Genomic DNA, 19209 nt, shown 5'->3' with positions numbered 1-19209 from the left:
TGCCCGGCGGTTTGCATGGTGCAGAAAAGTAGTCGGGACGTACCCGAAATGCGGAAAAGTAGTCGGGACGTACCCGAAGTGCGGAAAATAGTCGGGACGTACCCGAAGTGCAAAAAAGTAGTCGGGACGTACCCGAAGTGCGGAAAAGTAGTCGGGACGTACCCGAAGTGCGGAAAATAGTCGGGACGTACCCGAAATGCGGAAAAGTAGTCGGGACGTACCCGAAATGCGGAAAAGTAGTCGGGACGTACCCGAAATGTAGGAAAAGTAGTCGGGACGTACCCAAAATGCGGAAAAGTAGTCGGGACGTACCCGAATTGCAGGAAAGTAGTCGGGACGTACCCGAAATGCGGAAAAGTAGTCGGGACGTACCCGAAATGCAGAAAAGTAAATTGCATGGGATGCATTGCAAAAAGTAAATGCAAACGTTGGGGAGTTGCGTGAGGTGTGGAAGGAATCATTGTGCTTCCTCCGTCACTGAGCTTGTCCGTATTGCAATCGATGTAGTGGCAAAATGTTTCATTGTTTGCCAACTGATTGTGATGCGATTGAATGCATGGAGTATTATCCTAAAGACTTCTCCTTGGATTTTAGTTGTGGTCCTTAGCATAAGGCAGACATGCATTCATCAAAGAAAGACTTCTTCCGAGGTTCACATCTTCATTCCTGCATATAGAACCATGGGAGCTAACAGTAGTTGTCAGTTCTACTCTACAGCCATAATGAAGATGTAGTCAGAAGTCTGAATAATAATGCTTCGGGGATTTGAACTTGATGTCCATTTAAAGGGATGGTCGTATCCCGCTAGGTTTGTGATTTGACAAGAAAGGCTTTTTACAGAACAGGCATGACCTGTAGAATTTGCATAAGGGTATAGGGGGATTCTTTGGGATCCTCCAAATCATGGATACAAAGATTCGACTGTATGTCGAAACGTGTCTCATGCTCTGAGAGTAAAAGAGAGTTTGCTTGCATCGAAGACTGTCAAACCACTATTTGTTGCCGCTGCATGCTGAATGTAGCTGTCATTTCGTGGTCGAGCTGCCGAAGGTCCCCTAATTTTTGCCTAGGTCGCAAGACGCGTGACGACCTAACGGGGTGTTTTGTTTGACATTTCTCTCATTTAGATCTCACCTTTTGCTACGATCATCCGTATTGGGTCTGATCGCACCTCTCGATTCCTCTAACTTTTGCCTAGACCGCCCTTTTCGGGTTTTCAGCCTATCGAGGATTTTGATTCATGCTCTCCTTTTGCCACGGTTTCCCTTTGCGGGATTTTAAACCATGCCTCTCATTCCCTAATTTTTGCCTAGGCCGCCTCAAAGAGGTTTTCAACCTAGCGGGAAATCCATTCTTTTTCTCTCAGGAAAAATTCAGAGAAAAGGGAAAGAGCAGAAGATGGGAGTACATGAGTTAACGAAATTAAAAGTGTTGGGAACTGTACATGCAAAGAAAGATAAAATGTAATGTGCATTTGAGAAAACATCCGCAGTGGGATAAGAGAAACACCATCACGGATAGTATTTCTTAAGAGCATCAGCATTGACCGGAAGAGCGTTCTCGTTTCCGTCCATATCGTTGAGAATGATTGCCCCTCCGTCAAAGATTTCTTTAACGATGAATGGATCGTCGTACTTGTAAGCGAACTTGCCCCTGGAATCTGGGGCGATGTGTAAAACTTTTCGCAAGACGAGGTCGCTGGGGCTGAACTTGCGAGGACGAACTTTTTTGTTGAATGTTCGAGCCATTCTTTGCTGATAGCACTGACCGTGGCAAAGTGCAGTTAGCCGGTTCTCATCGATGAGATTAAGCTGTTCATAGCGTTGCTTCGCCCATTCTGCTTCCTCGAGTTTGGACTCGGCAAGAACCCTCATGGAGGGAATCTCCACTTCGATTGGAAGAACCGCTTCCATGCCGTAGACCAAAGAATACGGGGTTGCCCCGGTGGATGAGCGGATAGAAGTACGATATGCCAAGAGTGCAAACGGGAGCATCTCATGCCAGTCCTTGTAATTCACCGTCATTTTTCGATGATTTTCTTTATATTCTTATTCGCTGCCTCTACCGCACCATTCATTTGTGGACGATATGGAGAGGAATTACGATGTTGGATCCTGAACTGTGCACAGAGCTCGTCAATGAGCTTATTATTCAGGTTCTTAGCATTGTCGGTGATGAGAGTCGCAGGGACCCCGTATCGCGCAATGATGTCGCGTTTGAGGAAGCGAGCCACGGCCTTTGCAGTGACTGACGCAAGGGTGATAGCTTCGATCCACTTGGTGAAGTAATCGATAGCTACCAGTATGAACAAATGTCCATTGGATGCTTTAGGGTTGACTGGACCAATCACGTCCATGCCCCACATTGAAAATGGCCACGGAGCAGCCATTGGATGGAGCTCGTTGGGTGGTGCTCTGATCTGATTCGCGTAGACTTGACACAAGTGACAGTGTCTGACATGCTTGACGCAGTCGGTCTCCATGGTAGACCAGAAGTACCCGAGTCGCATGAGCTTCTTTGCTAGCATGAGTCCATTCATATGAGGTCCGCAATTTCCTTCGTGTACTTCTTCCATGAGGCGTTGTGCCTCATTCTCGTCGACACACCGAAGTAGTGTAGCATCGAATGAACGGCGGTAGAGAGTCTCGCCACTCAGGAAAAAGTGTGCCGCAATGCGGCGTAGAGTCCTCCGGTCATGACGATCGGTGAACGCTGGGAATTGACCTGTTTGCAGCAAGTGCTTGATGTCTGCGTACCACGGTTTGCTGTCAACAGTCAATTACATCGCAATGGGCAGGGCCCTGAGCAATCTCAAACTCGAGAGGTTCTATGAGATTCTCCTTCGTAATGCTCACCATGGATGCGAGCGTTGCAAGTGCATCTGCGAACTGGTTCTTCATGCGTGGGGTGTACGTAAATGAGATATCTTTGAAGTTCTCTGTCAACTCTTCGAGGTACTCATGATATGGCACCAACTTTGGATCTTTCGTCTTCCATTGTTTAAGCGTCTGGAAGATTGTGAGCATAGAATCGCAAAACACTTTTAACTCCTTGACTTTGAGGTAGATTGCGGCCTGCAAACCGAGGATACAAGCTTCATATTCGGCTATGTTGTTGGTGCAAGGGAAATCAATCTTCGCTGCAACAGGGAAATGACGCCCCTCAGGGGATATCAGCACCGCGCCGATACCAGAACCAGTGGAATTGACTGCATCGTCAAAGTACATCTTCCATCCTAGAGTCTCTTCCTCATCACTCACTTGGAGGATCCTTTCATCTGGAAAGTTAGGGTTGATCGGTGTGTCGTCCTCGATCGGAAACTCCGCTAGATGATCTGCAATTGCTTCGCCCTTCACTGACGTGCGTGATACGTATTCGATGTCATACTCCGTCAGTTGGCAACGCCATTTTGCTATGTTCCTCATGGAGGACGGACTGCTGAGTAGATACTTCAAAGGATCTGTCTTTGACAGCAGGCGAACAGTATGGTAGAGAGTGTATTGCCGGGGGCCTTTGCATGACCCAAACGAGTGCGCAACACATCTTCTCTATCTCAGGGTAGTTGGACTCCCCTTCAGTGAACTTTTTGCTTAAATAATAAATTGCTCGCTCTGCATGAGAGGAATCGTCCTTTTGCCTTAACATGCATCCGATGGATTGTCGGCGTACTGTCAGGTACAGAATGAGAGGACGATCCGGTGAAGGTGGAACCAACACCGGTGGCTGAACTAGGTATGCCTTGACTGTATCAAAAGCTTTCTGACACTCGTCATCCCATTCAACCGCTGCTTTTTTGCTAAGCAAACGGAAGAGTGGTTGGCACTTGTCTGTTAAATTTGCAATGAAACGTGCGATGTAATTCAGCCGTCCTAGGAAACTCCTTACTTCGCGCACTGTCGATGGAGGGGGCAATTCCATGATCGCCTTGACTTTGTCGGGATCAACCTCGATGCCCTTTTCGCTGACTACAAACCCTAGCAATTTTCCTGACTTGAGGCCGAAAGTGCATTTCGTTGGGTTGAGTCGGAGTTTGTACTTCCTGAGACGATCAAATAGCCGCCTGAGGTTGACAAGATGATCTTCACCTGCTTTGGACTTTGCAATCATGTCGTCGACGTAAACCTCTATCTCTTTATGCATCATGTCATGAAATAGAGTGACCATTGCCCGCTGATAGGTTGCCCCAGCGTTTTTGAGACCAAAAGGCATGACCTTGTAACAAAACGTACCCCACATCGTGATGAACGTCGTTTTGATCTTATCCTCCTCGGCCATCTGAATCTGATTGTATCCAGAGAAACCATCCATGAAGGAGAATTGTGTGCGGCGTGCTGTATTGTCCACCAAGACGTCGATATGGGGCAGCGGGAAGTTATCCTTAGGACTGGCCTTGTTAAGGTCTCGATAGTCGATGCAGACTCTGACCTTCCCATTCTTCTTTTCCACTGGCACCACGTTAGCTACCCATTCAGAGTAATTGCATACCTCTAAGAATCCCGCATCCACCTGTTTGACGACCTCCTCTTTAATGCGGAGAAGAAGATCAGCTCGTTGACGCCGTAAGTGTTGACGTTTGGGCGGAAATCTTTCAGTGTCGAGTGGGAGGAAATGCTTTACGATCGAGGGGTCCAAACCTGGCATATCGGTATAAGACCAAGCGAAGACCTCTTGATACTCTGACAAGAAATCGATCATCCGGGCTCTCTGTGCGGGGTCGAGATCCGTCCCGATCCTTAGGGTGCGTTGCTCTTCTGTGGTGCCTATGTTGATCTCTTCGGTTGGCTCGATCGAAGTGAGTTGATGGTTTTCAAGACGATGCAAACTCTCTTCTATCTCGGGCACGCGACCGTCCTCGTCAAGTCCTTCCCCGAAGTATATGGGTAGGGACTTTCTGAGGTGTGTTTCGGACGAATTCGAATCGTTGCATCGATGATTTGGATTCGATTGGAGCCTGGACACGAAAGCGAATTGTTTTAGAAATTAAAGATGCTAGAAGTAAGCATGAGAGAGAGAATCTAGACACAAAAATTCAAAAAGCATGTAGGGATTTTATTAACAAGCCATAACAAAAACCCCTCTTCTGTTGTGTGGCTTATGGCGTTGCCGACACACAGGTAGCATTATATATAAAGACCGTCTTACACATCGGCAACTACGGCCGAGTAGAGCGGAACTGAAGTCCAGTTGGTAAGCTCCTCATCCTCCCGTACAGGGCGGATATGAACCCTGGAAGATGTCTCCTCAGTGACGGCATATATGGCTGGCAAAGCCAAAAACGCTTCAACTGCATCCGAAGAGAAGTCATCTGTTTCAGTGATTGGGCTATCAGAGGTGCCTCCCATGATCTGCGGTGGTGCTGCAAAAAACTGTGAGAGTGGTGGAACCAGAATGCCCCTGAAGAGCTTTTCGTAATGTACAGCAAGGCGGTGTAGATGCTTTCCACGGCGAGACTGCACGATCTCATGACAGGAGGGGCGAAAGCCAAGTCCCCTCCTATTGCGGTATTCCTCCATTTCAATCGGTCGAAGGATTCCCTGTGCACGTGCCCCAAGTCCAGTTCCGGGGACGTAATCGTTCTTCAACAGAACCTTTCCAATCATACGATCGGTTCGTGATGGACCGACTTTTCCGTAGTCTCGGATTACGAAAATCGTGTCGAAAGAGTGAAAGGGAAGATTCTGATCTTCTCCAATGCTGATGTAAGGAACGGTTGTCTCCTTGTAGACTGCGTAGTCTTCCTCACCGTTGACAGTGATAAGCTTACTTTCGACGAAGAACTTCAGTTTCTGGTGCAGCGACGAAGGAACAGCGCCGGCGGCGTGAATCCATGGTCTCCCGAGCAAGAGACTGAAAGCATTGGGTATCTCGAGGATCTGAAAGGTGACAGAGAATGAGCAAAGACCCACATCGATCAGGAGATCGATTTCTCCATTCACTTCTCTCCTAGAGCCATCAAAGGCTCGAACAGTGGTCTTGCTTGCACGGATGCGGCTCATGTCCACGTTCATCTGTTTCAGTGTGGAGACGGGGCAAACGTTGAGAGCAGAGCCGTTGTCGATCATGACTCGACCAACAATGTGATTGTTGCACTTACAGACTATGTGCAATGCCCGTAAGTGTTCCTGACCTTCGGATGGAAGCTCATCATCTGCAAAGGATATCTGATTCGAGAAGATTGAACTAACCGTCTGCTCGATATTATCCGGTGCCGTGCCTTTTGGGACTTGTGCCGCGGTGAGGACTTTCAACAAAGCATTCCGATGCGGCTCGGAGCTCAAAAGCAACGCGAGGAGCGAGATATGGGCGGGTGACTTGCCCATTTGCTCCACCACTTTGTACTCACTTGCCTTGATCACTTTCATGAAAGCTTCCGCTTCTTGATCGGTGACCTTCTTTGTAAAGACTGGCACGGCTTCTGGAACGTCTGAGGATGTAATAACAGGGGCTTTCCCTTTGTCTGTAGACTCTGGACCCTGATAAACTCGTCCTGAGCGCGTGATGCCCATCGCACTCATCTCATGCTCCATGTTGGCAACCTCATTCTCATAATCCCAGGGAACTCGACGGTCTTGGTATGGCTCCTTCGCAAGAACCTCGATAACGAATGGGACGTCAGATGTAAATGCATCATTTGTCGGAGCATAATTGACCATAAAGGGAATTGAGGTCTTCTGCGCGTCTTCTTCCTCTTTGATAGAAGCGATGCTGATCATGTTGATAGAAGGTCCTGAACCTGATCCATGATCGGGGAGAGGGTTTGCGCGGACATTCGGCGGCTTCACCTCATTAAAAGAGATTTGCCTTGTGTCGATCAACTCCTGAATTTTATTCCGGAGTGTCCAGCAATTGTCGAGGGTATGACCAGGAGCACCCCGATGGAATTCACAGTGTAAGTTCTGATTCTACACTGCGGGGTCAAAGTTGGGACCAGGCGCTTCTGTTATGATCTTGTTGCCTGCAAGAATCTGCCTGAATATGTGAGAGAGAGGGGCTGGTAAAGTGGTGTACTGCTTGCGTGGACGCGGTTGTGCAACTTTGTCCTGATAAGTTCTGGGGGCTGGAGCACGTTGAACCGACTGAGGAGATCTCGAAGCCGGGGGTCTACCTTGTTGAGCCTGAGCAGGAATATGCTGTTGCGGAAGTTGCGACTGGATAACAGTTGGCGGGGTTGGGAAATAAGCCTGCGATGTTTAGTAGGGCTGCACATAATGCACGGGATGTGCATATGCCTGGGGAGTCCGTAATGCAGGAGTATAGTCCACCGAAATCGGCTGTGAAGCCTGATATCCGGAGTTGACGGCGCCAATAGTCATGTCTTTGCTTCTCCTGGAGGTTCCAGCAGTCTGCTTCTTTGACATCTCTCCATCCTTCTTCTTTGATGGGCCTTCGATTCTTCCTAACTTAACACCCATGTCAAGCTTCTTTCCTACCTCAATCAAGTCCGAGAAGGAGGAAGTATGAGCCAGGAGATGTGAGTAATACGCGCCTCTGAGTGTGGAGTGGAACAGCTGAACTTGTTGTCGCTCAGTGATTGGAGGAATGTGCTTTGCTGCTCTTCCTCTCCATTCCGTTGCGTATGCTTCGAAAGCTTGACCCTCCTTCATCTCTGTCATGCTGAGATCGAGAAGGGTATGAGGTGTTTCCGCACAAAATCGATACTGGTCGAGGAACTTCTGAGAAAGATCTGTCCATGTAGGGACATCGCCGGCTTTCAGGGTCATAAACCAATCTAGCGCCGATCCCATAAGACTATCTTGGAAAGTCTGAATGACGAATTCCTCATAATCCCAGTATGAGAGCATTTTGCTCTGATAATGACGGAGATGATGCCGAGGGTCTCTGGTCCCATCATATCTTTTGAACTCTGGAATTTTGATCTTAGGGGGCAGCCGCATGCCTGGAAAGAGATTCCAGTCACTGTCACTGAAATCGAAACGGGGGTTGCCTACTTGGAGGGCTCGAATGGTTTCCTCCATTCTCTTTATTCTCCTCTCCTGTTCATTCTCCGCTTCGAGAGGAACGTTTGTCGGTAGAGCTGGAGGGGCAGCTTGAGTAGGCGTGCCCGGTTCAGTGGGAGGAATGTTTAGGGGCGGTGGAGCAGGGTAAGAAAAGCTTATTTGGGGTTGTGGAGTTTGGAAAGGAAATTGGTCTGCAGTGGAAACAGGAGCCTGTGCGATCGTGACCGGAGGAACTGTCGGTGGTGGCACAGTATAGATTGGAGGATGCATTGACACGGTTAGCGGTGGCAGCGCATGCATAGTAGAGTCCGTGGATAAGAAAGCTGTTGGTGGCAACGGAACTGCTGTTGGAGCAGGTGGTGGCGGTAAAGGATCATTGATCGGATGGACTGTTGGTGCAAACGCCATTGCCGAGAAAGATGCGTCTTCAGCCTCCGAAGCAAAGGTTGGAGTGACCATTGGATTTGGATCGACAATTGGTCTATGCTCCAGAGGCGGAGTAAAGCTCGATGAGGCCTGATTCTGATTCCTGAGCATGGCCATGAGCTCAGTCATGTTGGTGGCCATGTTGGCCGCCAAGTGGTTCACCATTCCTTCTAACGCAGTAAAACGTGCGGACTCCACAAGGTTGGACGCCGTCTGTACTGTTGGTGGAGGATGTCCGATAGGGACGCCTGAATGCGCTGTAGATATGTCTGTGAGCATTACAGGTGATGTAACTTGTGTCAGTGGTGTTTGAGAATGTATCGGCGTTGGCGGAGTATCCTGTTCAAGAATGGCGGGTTGTTGGTCTTCTGCCATCCTTACTCGTGCACGAGTCGGATATCGATGGGACGCCAGTTGTTAGTACCTGTATGCGTAAGTGTATGAGTGTACTTATAGTGCTTTGACTATCTTCAAAATATAGATGACAGTATATGAATGCATGAGGTGCATAAGTTTGAAAATACTAATGCCATTACATCAGTTTGATTCATATTCTATAATTTATAAAGACAGTCTGTTTGAAAAGGAAACATAAACATTAAACCGCCAACTATTACAACCCGTAGCTGAGTGAACGCTGCGTGGGTCCGGTGCGGGGCAAAAGCGTTAACAAACTAAACCTAAGGATGAAAGACCTTGCGAGCTTTTGCCCGCGCTCGGTCCAGCATAGCGCTCAAACGCGCTATCTCCCTGTCTTGGTTCGCTATGCGTGCGCGAATCAGAGCCAACTCGCTCTGAAGCTCTCTGTGATCAGTGAGTTCTGCGCGAATATCTACAAGCTCACAACGGAGTCGATCTCGCTCTTCTCTGATGGACTGCAATTCTGTGCGCATGACTCCTTGGACTGAGCTCTCCGCGTCTGGAATGTATGCATGCGGTGCGTGAGGAATCCGCGGCAAATGTCGTCGACGAACGGGTGTGAGTCCCTGTGGATGGAATTGCGCCACATATGCTACGGTAGCTGAGAAAGCTCGTTCGTCGTCGGTAAGGTGCTCCGGGAAATAGAGCTCTTGAACGGTGCGCGTGTTCCATAAACGTTGAACTTCTCTAATCCGCAGAACCCTATCTGGAAGTAAAGTTATAATATCCGTCCACATGAAGCGGTGTGGAGTGCGATCTGCCTCTCTAGGAATATCCTGTAAGCCGCCAAGTTGTCTGATGACTCGGGCTGGGAAAACAAGTGTGCTCCCTAAGTGACTGATCAGAGGAAGTCCTATGACTGAAGGGCATCCAATGGTCATGGGTCCACCGGGATTCCAGCGAGCAGCCCACAAAAACTGTGCCGGGGTGAGTCTCTTGAAGAACTGGATCCAATCGGTGTAGTCGCGATCGGAGGGCCGAAACACTTAAAGTGGGCGAGCAATGAGCGAACGCTCGTCAGTGATGTAGGAAAAGGGATGTGATGAGCAGAACGGCCTGATGTGTGCGAGGAGCCAAATCTGAAGAAGATGCGAAGCTCCTCTCATTCTACCACGTCGAACCTCTCGTACATAGTCAAGAGACCGAATGGTCTCAGCCAAGACGGCTTCTACATAGCTACGGCCTCCTACCACTTGGAGGATGACTTGGGCAAGTGCCCCGTCTATGAGGTTCGACGAGTGGGGGAATAGGATGGTCCCAAAGATGAGCAAGAGGAACCCGTGACAGGGGTCACGCTGGTACGATTCTCCCCTGGCATTGAGAGAACGAACATGTATGAAGTCTATGAGCCATGCGGTCCTAACGCTATGCTCCCCTCCATGCTGAAGCTCAAGACGAATTTCTTCGTCGCGGAGATCTAAGAGGATGGCGAGTCTACTCTGTATCGTGGCGAACTGGTTGGGCGCCACGATGTCGAGGGTCGGCATGGGTCGCTGAATGAGTGTCGCGTACTCCTCTACTGTGGGAGCTAGCTCTGACCCCTGAAAACTGAATACGGCCCGCTGAGTGTCCCAAAAACTAATAGCAGTTCTGAGTAGGGTCCAGTCAATGGGAGAATCAGCGAGTAATGGCAAGTCTCCTATGATGAGCCGGAGGAATGCACGGTCAACTGGGCGGAATGTATTCCAAAGGCGAGTATTGTCCGCAGATGGCATGATGATGACATCGAGCCTAAGACAAGGATGCGAGCGATCCATCCTTACCTAATGGAGAGATGTTGGTTTAATGTTTATAAACAAACTGATGTAATGTCCTAGGTTGTTTTGAAAACATGCATGCAGTGCAGAAAAGTAAAGTATATCTGTATCTATTACAATGTACATCGCTCATTGTAGAAAAACAACAAAAGGCCCGCCTAAAAGAAAACTAGGGGCCGACTCAAAGACCGGACTTTTGGGTCGGTTGACGGCATGAAGGCAATTTTGGTCCAGCATGACGGTCCCTGTTTATGCATGGTTTAGGTGCTACCGGGATAGCAACTAACTAAAGATGGGGGCTCCCGACTCAAGGGTATCAATTCCATGAAATCGGGCGGTATTCTTTTCAAGGCCTAAGCGACAGTCGAACCGCGCGCCGTACCCCTACTTCGAACCCCTGTCTAACCTAGCTTCCTAGATTGCCGCTCGTGGGATTTCAAGCGTGATACCTAAATCCACTAGAATGATGCAATGCAAGTGCAGAAAAGTAAATATGCGTAAAATAGATAAGCGAGAAAGTTGCAGAAAGCGGTAAATGAACATGCAAGCAAGCAAACGGATCGAGCCTGAATCCACTAAGTATGTCCCCAGTGGAGTCGCCAAGCTGTACGGACCCGAATGTGGACTCTCGTCGGGGCGCGCATTGCGCGCTTTTGGATCGCGCGGCTTGGGAGTGTCCACCTTCCCGTGGGGACGCGTGACGGACACGCGTGAGAGAAGGAGTCGCCACTTATCATTTTACGACCCGTAGGTCGAGGGCGGATAAGTTACCCGAGTCTAGGGGTATGGAACACCTAGTTTGTAGTTAAGGCATTGATCTGTGCGGAACCGGAAAATCCGTGTTCGGGGGTTCATGTTACGTGCGGGCCTATATCCCGCACTCCTTTTCGGTACTCTGGTTTGCTAGGCTTGCATTTTTGTTTTATTTACCGCATGAATTAGGCTGCACTCGGCTCACACGTTTTGACACCGTAACTTCGATGAATTAAACGATGTCGGTGGAGAAGCTGAGAGAGAAGTAAACCCGTGTGTCGGGGAATTGGTTCACAATCTTGCGTTACAGTTCATCGAACCATGGAGGTTGAATCCCTGCGTGAACCAGAACCGCGAGTTCTTGGATTTACTTGTATCTGGGCAAGCATTAGACCGATTCGATTAATTCGACTCTCGGACCGTTCGCTCACCGACTGGAATTCTTACAGAATAAATGTACAAAATAAAATCCTTACAATGCTCTCGAAAACAATAAATACAAATTACAAATGGCCGAATTCCAGTCGACTCGCGTTCGGTTATTATTCCACTCTAACTCACCGTGAGTTTAGGGAAAAAGACCGAAGAACTGAAATTCAATGGACGCTCTCACTGAATAGGGCGTTGGACCCTGTGAGTGTTGATTAGGGTGTTGAACCCTGTGCTCGATGATTAGGGTATTGAACCCTAATATTATTCGGCCTAGGGATCAAGCTCGATCCGTATGGCAAACAAGTGCGGAAAGATAACACGCAACATGTTAATAACAGACAAGGTGTTTTGTATTTACCGAATGTACGTGGATTAACAAGTTTATTAATCCAAAAGTGTTTTTTGCAAGCAAATGCCATATGCTAAGCAATCAAACACGTGCCAATGTTTTAGTATTCTGTTTTTGTTGGAAATTTGGAAAAGAGAATCGAATATCATGTGTGTAGATTGCTTTTATAGTGATTCGGTGTTGTGACACTGAATTACCACTGAATTGATCCAAACTTGTATTTTGACTCTAGATTTGGAACCTAGAGTTCCGCCTAACCATTTTCTAGGATTTGGTTAAGTCGAGTGAAATGATTAGTCCGATAACTGTATTTTGATACAGAATACCCAACTGACATCTTAAACTGCGCTAGGATGTCGGCGAATCACGAAATGATGTTCTTGCCCTTGATTTGAAAATTTGTTTTTAGAAAAGGAGAACAACACAATAAGGATTTGAAAGTATGAGGCTTTTGAAAAGGGCATTAACACCGTTTTGTAATTCGTCGACGCGAGTTACAAATTAATGTCCAATTCGTGCAAAGTTATTTAAATGGAATGAATTAACCGTGTGAACGTCCCGATTAACCCGTTCGTGGAATTAATGCTTAAGGTTATTGCCGAATACTTTAATTGTGAAAACGATTCGTGATTCGGCGACCAACACGAATCCGTAAGGATCGAGGATATTTGGTCCAATGACCGAAACTACCCTCGTAACCGAATGGACCCGAATGAGTCAACGATACCCGAATCCATGCATGTTTTGTTTTGAAAAGACATGTAATCGATGTTTTAACATGGGAATCGTGGAAATATCGAAATTACACTTTCGTATAATCCGAGAAATGAATTAAACTCGAAATAAGAAAATCATTCTTGATCCAAAAAAGGCCAAGAAGCCCTCGGCTTCACCTTGTCAAAGATGGCCGAATACTCTCATGGCTCGATTCAAATCACAAAGAATTTCCTTGTCTTGGTTTAATCATTTTTCGCATGCTCAAACATCAAACATCATGAATAACACGTTTTGACAAAAGCCGGTATTACCATGATTTGATTAACTCATTTAAACATGCAAACATTCACAAACATGTTATTTAAGGAATCGATAAAATAATACCGGCTTCATGCATGCAAGAACAACAAAATAAACTCGGAAAATAACTTGGATCGGGCTAAGGAGACCAATCTTAACCCTAAAAGAGCAACTCAAGTCTCGGCCATACCATTTAGAGACTTGGCCGTGAGCTCACTTGCCATTTCCGGGTCGGGATGGTCTTCCAAACAACAATCCAAACCTTTTTCCGACATGCTAGCAAGTTATAAGGTAATACACATGCATAATATAACATAAAATTGCATAAAAGTTAAGTCTTGCAAGTTAAGTATGCATAAAATACCATAGTACTCCATAGCCATGCAAAAATATAAAAAGCCCTAACTCCTCTAAGTCAAGAGTGATTTACCTAGCCTCGGGATACGAGGAAAGAGTCGAGGAAGTGTTCGAGAGTCGGGTGACTCGGTTGAACGCTTGGAAGGATGCTCGGGTGCAAAGGATGCACGTTCGGGGAGCTAGGTGCACGGGGAATGCGGCTGGAATGCACGGGAGGCGCGCGATGTGCGCGGGGCGCGGGCAGGCGCGCGGGCGTGCAGGCGTGCGCGCGGGGCGGCGGGCGTGAGCGGGGCACGGGCGTGATCGTGCGCGCGGGCAGGCGCACGGGCGTGCGCGGGCGTGCGCGCGGGCGGCGCTGGCGGGTCACTATTCACCCGAGAGTAGCGATTTCACCCGAAATGCACTATTTGACCTGAAACAATAATTTAAAGACTTCAAATGGAAAAACCAATTTCACCAATGAACTCCATGGGTCCAAAATGAGTGGGATATGAAGTTTGAGAAATTTTGAGCTTAAGTCGGGATGATGAACATCGGCTTCCGACTTAAGAACTCAAGGCTCTCTTTTGATCTTTTCGGTTTTCTTTTCTCTTCCTTCTAAGTGCTGAAGTTTTCTGGTTCTTGAGTGTTCTTGGCTATGGAGTTTGAGAGGATTTCTTGAAAGAGAAAGGTTGGAGAGAGTGTGTAAGAGGAGAAGTGATTATCTTAATCACTTTTGGGCCATTTATAGGCAAAGCTAATGACACAATTAGCAAAAGCAAGTGCTCTTAACCCCCATGCTTAGAAAATATCAAGCCTCATTCTCTTCCATTGCATTAATGAAGAAGAGATAAGACATTGATGAGCATTGATGAGCATTGATGGAGGCTTGAGTGTTGTCTTATAACTCTTGGATATTTTCAAGCAAGAGTGCAAGTTGGCTTCTTGCATTGAAGAAGAAGAAGAAGCTTCTAGAGTAAAGGGTGACTCATCTTGAATAGCCCGTGGGTCCCACGACCGAAGAGGAGAAACCGGGAAAAAGCTCGGGTCTCGATTGATCGCGCATTCGAAGTTCGTGGTTTGAATTGAACGTCGAATTATCGATATACGCGAGGAAATGGATTTAATGAGTCCGAGATTGGCATTTTCCGTGAGAAATTGTCAAATGTCTGTATGAGACTTGGAAGCCGGTTTTGCTCCTTTTATGCATTCAGAGCGAGGTTACCCACTTCTGACAGCATATCTTGTATCTGCATCCCACGTCGGTCATTTTGACATAAATTGTCAAATTACGTGGGCCCTTGTCCCTTAAGCCGGTAAATACAAATATAGAGCCGGAGATGTCCTAGGAGGCCGAAACTGGATTTCTCAGATTGCTTTCTGAGTTTCTTGGGCGATCCGGAGATTACTGCGATCTCTGTTTGCTGAGATTGGGCCTCTAAGGATATGAAAAGTGCATCTGAGACCCTTAAAGCACTGCTCGAGGGGTCTAGATGAGTTGTGTGATTTATTCCGACAATTCCACATTGAGCCTTGAGAAGGCTAGCATTGTGTAAGGTAAGCATCCGGCGTCAAGTTTCCCCAAAGAGGACCTCCGGATATGGATTTTCACTGAAAATGGCCTTTTGTGCCCCTCGGAGGTTACTCGGGAAACCGTGAAGGGTTTTGCTGTCTGTTTTGCCCAATTGCGAATGTCCGCTGGAGTTTTCAGGGCAATGTAGTGTGAACTTCGTTTGCCGTAATTCCATCAGACCAGTCTCCGGTTACGCTCTTCCGAAGAAGGGTATGCCCGTTTTGTCATTCGGAAGTCATTCAGAGTGTCTGTTTGGCTTCTAAAAGACAATATGAAGCATTGCTCGTGCTCTGTATGATTGAGGGGCATGGCCACATCTGATATTTGGAATTAACTTTTCTTCGAGAAACCGGCATTTTTGGACTTCCACTGAAAAGTTGTCTGTATACAGAAAATTGTTCTGTATAGAGCAGATGATTTGCAAAATGCCTTTGGGGACACTTTTCATCTGTTTGGCATTGGAGTGGATTTTTGGGGTCAATATTGGTTGTCTTCCGATGATCGAGCGAACTATCGGAAAATAGAACTGTCCGTGTGATATACTGAAATTGCCGGTTTTGGATATTGCTGAGCTCTCTAGTCACTCTATTACCCTTTGGTGACTCCTGGAGTCCTTCTGTCATATGCATGTGTCATTTACCCGATTTTGCCGACTTGAGGATGAATAGTGATTTTCTGCTCTGTTAAGTCGTTTTTCTGTATTCTGCTCAGGTTGTGGCTTGGATCATTGCTGATATCATCGTTTGGAAAGGTGAGCCAAAATGGGGTGCTGACACACACATAATTGGCTTAGAACCATATTCTAGCCCACCATCTATGTTTGCCTAGGCTAGACACATTGTTTGCTAATCAACCCCGGCTAACAACTGATTAAATCACGTACATTTGACTTAACACACAACTTGTCTGTATTCACCTACATTTGTCAGTTGTTATCTGTCTTTCATCAGTTTTATCAGTTTTCTTTTGTTTTCCATTGTCTTTTACTGATTTGTTGCGATTCGGGTCCGAGCCCATAGGTTACGTGTTGCACGGGGTCCAACGCCCCAAATCACCGAACAGGAGGTCCAACGCCTCCTAATTCACTGAGCGCGTGCAACCCGAGTGCGGAATGGGATCTAGCCTCGAGTCACCATCGCGCTCCAAACATGGCCTATGTGGAAGGCAATTTGGATTGGATGCGTGAAACGTGTTTAGATATCACCGGGAGCTCAATCGGTCCAACGGTTGCAGTGGGAACTAATCGGTTCTCCTGCAAACCGTCGGTTCGATTGGACACGACCCCCGGCTCTTTGTGCCCGCTTTGCCTTAATTTGTTTGTCGGTCATTCAAAATACACGGTGAGCCGTAGCGGAATATTGGCCCAATGCAAACCAATCGGGATCCATTTACTTTATTCAGTTGTACTCTGTAATAATTCGAGTGTACATTGTGAGGATTTTATTTGTACATATATTCATTCATTTGTAAGGATCCCCGATCGGCAAGCGAGAGGTCCGAGTGTTGAACCGGTCAAGTCGATCTATTAATGCCTAGAGACGAGTGAGCCCGAATACTCGCGGTTTCGGTTCACGTAGGGAGTCGACCGCCGTGGTTTGACAAACTGTAAACGTTAGGATGGTGAACCGATTCCTCGACGCACGAGCCTACTTATCTTTTGGGTTCTTGGCCCAAGTTCATCAATTCATCGACTTTACGGTGTCAAAACGGGCGAGTCAAGTGCAACCCTAAATCACGCGATGAATAAAACAAAATGGCAAGCCTAGCAAACTAGAGTACTGAAAGGGCGTACGGGATATAGGCCCACACGTAATAGAACCCCCGAATTCGGAATCTCCGGTTCCGTATGACCATTGCCTTAGCATTTAGGTGTACCTCGTACCCCTAGACCCGGGCGACTCAACGGCCCTCGACCTACGGGTCGTAAACAGTAAGTGGCGACTCCTTCTCACACGTGTCCGTCGCGCATCCCCACGGGAAGGTGGATACTCCCAAGCCGCGTTGCATAGGCTTCGCGCATGCGTGCCCCGACGAGATTAAATTCGGGTGCGCACATGTGCAACTCAGAATCCCTGGGCTGGAAGCTTCAAACGCAAAAACTGAGCTCGGAAATGGACTTAGGAGGTCGAAAACATGTGGGGTAAGAAGTTTGGTCAAGGCTCGGGCAAAGTCGGGGGGCGGGACTCGCCTAGGAACCGGGAAAGTACCTTGAGACCCGATTCTGGAATGTTCTAGATCTGCATGCTGGGAGCTTCAAATGCCAAAACTAACACCAGAAATGGACTTAGGAGGTCGAAAACATGTGGGATATGAAGTTTGGTTGAAGTCGGCTAAGGTTGGGTGGCGGTCGCCGGGAAACGGGATTGGTTTGGCCTTGTTTTGCCCAGTTTCTGGGCTGAGGAGGGGTTGCACGAACTCTGGAAGTTGTTGAACTTTGAGAGGGCTTGGAGAGGGTTTCCTAGAGTGAGAAGGCTAGAGAGATGATGGGAGTTGAGTTGTGATTAAGTTAATGACCCAAGAGGCTTATATAAGAAGGCTAATGATGCAAAATTAGTGAAATTAAGTGCGATTTAGAGGGGGATTATGGGGTTGCCGAATTTTTGAAGAGGGGTTAGGATGGGGAAGTGTCAGTTAGAGTGTGGGGGAAGCAAGAGGAGAAGTGATGGGAAGTGATGGATGGGAGATATGTGTAAGAAGATATTTGAAATTGTGTGGTGGGGGGAGCTTGGAGGGATTGAGCCGCCGGCCATAGGGGTTGAGCCGTGGCTTGGTGGCTTGGCTTGGCTGAGCTGTGGGTCCCATTCGACTAAGAGAAAAGCCGGGAAAAGCTCGAGACTTGATTGAACGTGTGTCCGATCTCCGATGCCCGATTAATTAATAGATTTGGAATGCTTGAATGAAGAGAATTTAAATGAGCCTAATATCGCCATATGTCGTGTGAATGAATGTTCGGGTGACTCGGCGCCTCAAGAATTGGTTTTGTCCCGTTTGGGCATCCGGAGAGGAATTAATCGTCCCCGCTCTCCGATTGCTCCTTTATGCATTGTAGTGCTTGTCTTGGTGAGCTTTTTGTCTTGTGCGGAGTCGTTGGCTCGCCGTCCCTGACCGAAGATCGTTAACCGGGGGGGGGGGGGGGGGAGATCTAGGGACTCTGGACCGGGGCTTTCTCAGTGTTTTTCGAATGTCTCGAGGCGTTCGGGGATCGCTGTGATCTCTGTTTGTCATGAACATGCCCCGAAGGCTCGCCGGGAGGCGTTTGTGACCACTAAAACGTCCCTCGAGAGACCAAGTCGAGTTCCGAAAGGTCATCTGAGACTCGTTCCATGATCCCGGTGGTCCCTGGGTGTGTGCAGACCCGTTTCCGGGTGCCGTTTACTTGTCAGTGGGTTGGGCCTCCCGGAGCCCCGTCAGAAAAGACGTCTGTGAGAGTTTGGGATACGCCCCGGCCTAAGCAGGACACTTCCGAAATGCGCCCGGATGCGTCATTGGTCACTTTGGCACCGGGAGGGATTTTTAGAGTCCCATATCGGGCACCTTTCGAGGCTTCGGTGATTTGGTGATGAATAGTGCCACAGTGCCAGTCTATGCTGTTTTCGGGGCTCTTCGTCTGTTCACTCCTCTGATTGTCCTCTCGTGCTCTCATGTTCGCCTCCGGTTGTCGGGTGATGAATAGTAACCCGAGATTTGGTCAGGGATTCTCATATAGGAAGCCGGTGGGCCAAAATGGGGTGCTGATAACAGCAAACATTGGCGTCGTGCGTGTTCTTCACAAGAGAGTTATCTAAAGGCACGGTTGAATCTTAGTTGTCTGAATGCAAAGCAAACCAATTTATTTGATTATTTTTATTAATGGCATTTTCAAGTGTGACATTCATGTTGTAATATTGACGATGCTCGTATCTCAGTGAAATGTGTTAAGAATCATCATGTTCCTTTGAACTTCCTCTCACATGGTCCAATGTACTGTGTCAAACTTGATTTCCTTGCATGCCCATAATGAGCCTAAATTTATAATGCATTAGGACTCCTTGAATTTATTCTCTTATTGTGTTTGGAAAGCTTTATGCTGTCCTTTGCCCCGATTCTCTCGTATTTGTTCTCATTTTGCATGTCACCCCAAGCCTTGGAATGAAGAGAAGAAAGTTGGAGAGACAAGAAGATAATAGACTGATGCCGATGGGGTTTGAA

This window comes from Punica granatum, chromosome 4 (genome assembly GCF_007655135.1).
Source record: "Punica granatum isolate Tunisia-2019 chromosome 4, ASM765513v2, whole genome shotgun sequence".
NCBI classification, from domain to species: Eukaryota; Viridiplantae; Streptophyta; class Magnoliopsida; order Myrtales; family Lythraceae; genus Punica; species Punica granatum.
This window is presented reverse-complemented; position numbering follows the sequence as displayed.